Source organism: Euphorbia lathyris, chromosome 1, assembly GCF_963576675.1.
Source record: "Euphorbia lathyris chromosome 1, ddEupLath1.1, whole genome shotgun sequence".
In the NCBI taxonomy this organism is placed as follows: Eukaryota; Viridiplantae; Streptophyta; class Magnoliopsida; order Malpighiales; family Euphorbiaceae; genus Euphorbia; species Euphorbia lathyris.
In genome coordinates this window covers 121,063,516-121,068,548 of record NC_088910.1, presented here as the reverse complement: position 1 = coordinate 121,068,548, position 5,033 = coordinate 121,063,516, and the positions used below count along the sequence as shown (strand labels likewise).

Below are 5,033 nucleotides of genomic sequence, written 5' to 3'. Positions count from 1 at the left end.
CTCTGGATCGGATCATTAGGATCGCATGGTGCCATAAATTTATCAATTTTGTGCGATAAGGCAGAAAATTGGGCTTGTAACATTGCTACAGGATCAAGATTCATTACACCTTTAACCGATGATGTACATGAGGATGATGGTTTCGCCATTGGTATATGTCCACGTTCTGCGGGCCACATACTGCTGTTGATTGCCATTTCCTCCAAAAGTTATCTTGCTTGGGCGGACGTCTTCTTCATAAATAACCCTCCAGACATAGCATCTAATGAACCTCTAGTCGTAGGATTTAATCCATTATAGAATGTCTGCATTAAAAGTGCATCTGGCAATTGGTGGTGTGGGCATAAACGTTGAAGTTCTTTAAAACGTTCCCAAGCTTCATAAAGAGTTTCATTATCATTTTGTGTAAAAGATGTCAACTCTTTGATGACTCTTGCGGTTTTTGCTAAGGGAAAATATTTTTGTAAAAATGCTTGGGCTAATTGGTCCCAAGTTTCAAATGTTGCAGCAGGCATAGAAGTTAACCAAATTTTTGCCTTATCCTTCAAAGTGAAAGGAAAGAGGCGAAGTTTGATTGCTTCGGCTGTTACATCAATAATTTTAAAAGTGTCACAAATTTCTAAGAAATTTGTCAAATGTGCATTAGGGTTTTCGTTAGGCAATCCGTAAAACGTTACGTTGTTTTGCAACATATTAAGCAAAGCAGGCTTAATTTCAAATTGATTTGCGTTTATACGGGGTCTAACTACACTATTAGTTACACCGGCCATTCCTGGCCTAGCATAATCCATAAGTGTCGGTGGATCGGCCATGATTTCTGGCTGGACTACTTTGGTTTGTAAGGGTGTTTTGTCTTTGTTTTTATTATTTTTCTTGTTTTTCTTAAGTGTTCTTTCAATTTCTGGATCAAAAGGATCTGGTGGCGTGCCCGAATTTCGCGAACTGCGCATGAACTTGAAATTGTTACACGAGCCAAACTACCTTCAAAACAAAATTGAAAACAAAATGTGTTATATAAATTGTTCCGCAAGTGCACGGTTTCGCTTGTAGTAATAAAAATATCGATCCCACAGGGATACGTTTTTTAACGAAAAACTTATTTTTGAATTATTAATTTCGAACTTGTTGGATTTATTATTAAATGTAAATGAAAAGTGAAAATTGGATTAATTGAATTTAGGAAATTTATTTGATTGAATTTGTGAACTTTGAGTATTTGAAAATGCTGGAATAAGATTATGTATTTAGAATAAATCGATTGTTAGAAAGATCTTTTGATTTTAAGGATGAATTTTACAAAACAGGAACATTTAGAACTTATTAGAAAAAGGAATGAATTTGTTCATTTGCATTAAGCAAAGAAAACAACTTAAACTTTGTATTATTATGATGATGAAATAAATGACGGAACCTCTAATTAATTGGCTTTGAACGCGACAAAACCCTTTCGGGATAGTTGCCCTTACTCAAATTAACACTCTTTCGAGATGATAATTTGCCTAAGTGTTCAACAAAGTTTCCTTGTAATGATTTTGAATTCAAGTGCATATTAATGAAAACACCAGCCTCACTTATATTGGATTGGTTACCATAAGTGCTGCATTATGATTTGTCGAATAGAACGGACTTTATTAGATGAAATATAAATTGATACAAGTTTACAGAGAATAAGGAGCATCGAGTTCTTCGAGGGCGTGCAAGTGAAGGGCTTGATCGGTTCCGCTTCCTTGGGTTTCCTAGGAGGTTGTCAGGCTCGGGGGCGAACACTTTACTCAATCTTCTCGCTGTAACTTCGTAATAGGGATTCGGTCGGCCACTACCATGATGCAAACTAAAACTGGAACAATGTCTAAACGCTACTGAGTTGTAATTAAACTATAAACAATATGTGTACCTCATCTTGTTTTGTACAGAATCTAATTTCTAACTTTCGAAATGTTTTTACTTAGAACTTCGACATAAGTTCTACGCTCTGATTTCTATATCTATATTATAGCATTTCATTACACTTTTTCTCAACATCAACTCTTTATTTATAGATGTTGAAGGGTTGTGTTTGAAGTGATGTATCCGTTGGTTAAGAGTCGTGTCCGTTGTGAAAGGACGTCTTTATCCACTTGAACGAACGCGTTTCTTGGATTTTCAGCATGTGTTAAATGCTCTTGGTGAATTTCTGCACTTACCGAGGATAGTAATCCGCGGCCGTGAATGACGTAGCACTGAGCTGAGCGACGGACGAAGGGGAGAAAAGGTTATACCACGCGTGTCGCGGCCGCGGGTCTGGGATCCACTGTCGCGGCCCGACAGGTTTTCTTACTTCTTGCTTTCGTTCGTGTCTTCGACTTGGCGCTTTCGATTTACGTCGTCTTTGACTCCTTTTGTAGGGCTTTTCTTCTGTTTTAGATCCTTTTTCGTTCCTATTTGGATTTTACCAAATATTCAAGTACCTTGCAAGAAAGAAAGATATTCGAAAGTAAAAGTAATCTAAACAGATATAAATAACACAAATTCGTAATAAAAATGATGTAAATGTTAATGATATTTTAGGTATATTTTGGGCTTAACAGTAGCGATCGAGGAGCGATCTATTGGGGCAAAGCTGGCCCAAGAAGGGGACACCGGTGTGGAGCACGCGGTGTACTATCTGAGTAAGAGGCTCTTGGAATATGAGCTTAAGTATAACATGATTGAAAAGACGTGCGTGGCGGTAGTATGGTTAACAAAGAAACTACGGCACTATTTTCAATCTTACAAAGTGATCATTATTTCCCGAATGGATCCGGTGAAGTATCTGTACCAAACTCCGTCTTTAACAGGGAAGTTAGCCCGATGATTGCTACTTTTATCCGAGTTTGACATTGAATATGTAACGAAGAAGGTTATCAAAGGGAGGGCCGTAGCAGAGTTTCTGGCCAACCAACCTCTGAATGCAGAGGAGGAAGAGATAAGCTATGATTTCCCCGATGAACACTTGAACGCAATTGAAGTTATACCGTGAAAAATGTTCTTCGATGGAGCAGTTAATTCGAATGGAGCCAGAGTAGGAGTACTACTTACCTTACCGGAGGGAGAAAGAATCCCGATGGCAAAGAAGTTATCCTTGCCGCTCACCAATAATATGGCCGAATACGAAGCGTGCATCTGTGGGTTGGAGTCACTAGCAGCACTAGGGGCATCATATGTCAAAATTTGGGGTGACTCCAAGCTGATCATCGAACAGGCACAAGGAAACTGGGAAGGGAGGGAAGAAAGGCTACGTCCATACCTAGACCAGCTAGAGGGGTTGGCACAAAGATTCAAGGAAGGTCGTTTTTATCATATTCCTCGAGCACAGAACCAGGCAGCAGATGCTTTGGCCACTTTGGTATCAGTTTGGGACAACCCTCGGACCCTTGCCTCGAAGCCGTTGGTATTGAGGAGATCTCACAAACCATGCTACGAAGACGTAATGTTATTAGGGGCAGATGAAAAGCCGTGGTATTTCGATATCGTGAACTTTATGAAGAATGGAACATACCCGGCGGAGTCGGAACTTAGGGATCAAGCCGTGATCAGAAGATTAGCTCAAAAATTCATCATCCATAATGACTTACTCTACGAAAGGCACATCGATGGGTTGAAATTAAGATGTCTAGATGAAGGGGAAGCCCGCGAGATGATGGATTCGGTGCGCTCAGGAATTTGTGGAGCCCATATGGGGGGAGCAGTGTTAGCGAAGAAAATTGTGAGGCAGGGCTTCTATTGGCTTACCATGAAAAGAGATTGCCACGAATATGCAAAGAAATGTCACGATTTCCAAATCCATGGGGATTATAATCATTTACCGACCATGGAACTGCATGTATTGGAGCCCATCTAGCCGTTCGCAGCTTGGGGCATCGATATCATCGGTGAGGTGAGACCTAATGCGTCAAATGGACACAAATTCATCGTAGTCGCTATCGATTACTTCACCAAGTGGGTGGAGGCCGAATCATTCAGTAAGCTAGGGTCGAAGCAAATGAGGAGATTTATCGAAAAACAAATGATCACTAGGTTCGGAGTGCCTCATCACATGATCACGGATAATGGGGTCCAGTTCCAGGGGGAAGTGAGAGGTCTCTTTCAAGAATACGGTATCGGGCATCATAGGTCTTCTCCATATCGCCCGCAGGCCAACTGGACAGTGGAAGCCACAAATAAGAACCTTAAGAGGATTCTCGTAAAGACAGTGGAGTCACATCGGAATTGGCACGAGCAGCTTCCGCTTGCTTTGTGGGCCTATCGCATGGCTATTAGAACATCTACTAGGGCAACGCCATTCTCCTTAGTATATGGGGCAGAAACAGTTCTGCCGATTGAGATTGAGAAGCGATCGCTGAGAATCGCGGTAGAAGCAGAAATTCCTGAGACGGAATGGGTGAAGAAGCGGTATGAACAGTTAGCATTGGTAGACGAGAAAAGGATGGAAGCCCTTTACCATGTGCAGTTATATCAGAGAAGGATGGCCCGAGCCTTCAACAAAAAGGTCAAGGCCAGCCCTATCAAAGAGGGAGATTTGGTGCTGAAACAGATCCGAGTGACGCACACCGACCCTAGAGGCAAGTTTAAACCTAACTAGGAAGGACCATTCTTCGTGAAGAAAATCCTGAGCAAAGGCGCGGTGAAGCTTACCACCATGGACGGCATGGAGTTCTCCGAACCTACCAATCTGGATAGGCTCAAGAAATACTTTTCGTAAAAAAAAAAGAAAGAAAGAAAGAAAAATTCCCGATAGGTTGAAAACCCGCAAAGGGCGACCTATGCAACAATAAGGGACATCCCAATGGGTGAAAACCCGAAAGGGCGCTCATTTGAAAATTCCGGGATAATAAAAGGAGAGTTGAAAAATCGCTGGGATCTGAAAACCGAAAAAAGGCGGGTCCTGGTAACAGTAGTTGTATCTTGAGCAATTATAAAAATAATGTATAAGCGGCTAAGTATTTCTGTTGTTTGTAAATAAATAAAGGCATGAATATATTTGAAGAGAATGATTGGAATTATTATGATCGACT

At 40.9% G+C, this 5,033-nt stretch overlaps 1 non-coding gene across 1 annotated transcript; it reads left to right on the top strand.

Moving 5' to 3' along the window:
- Positions 1-327: 327 nt before the first annotated feature.
- LOC136215920 (small nucleolar RNA R71) lies at positions 328-434 on the top strand. The gene has a single exon (XR_010682922.1). It is a non-coding gene; the product is annotated as a small nucleolar RNA R71 (small nucleolar RNA).
- The last annotated feature ends 4,599 nt before the right edge of the window (positions 435-5,033 follow it).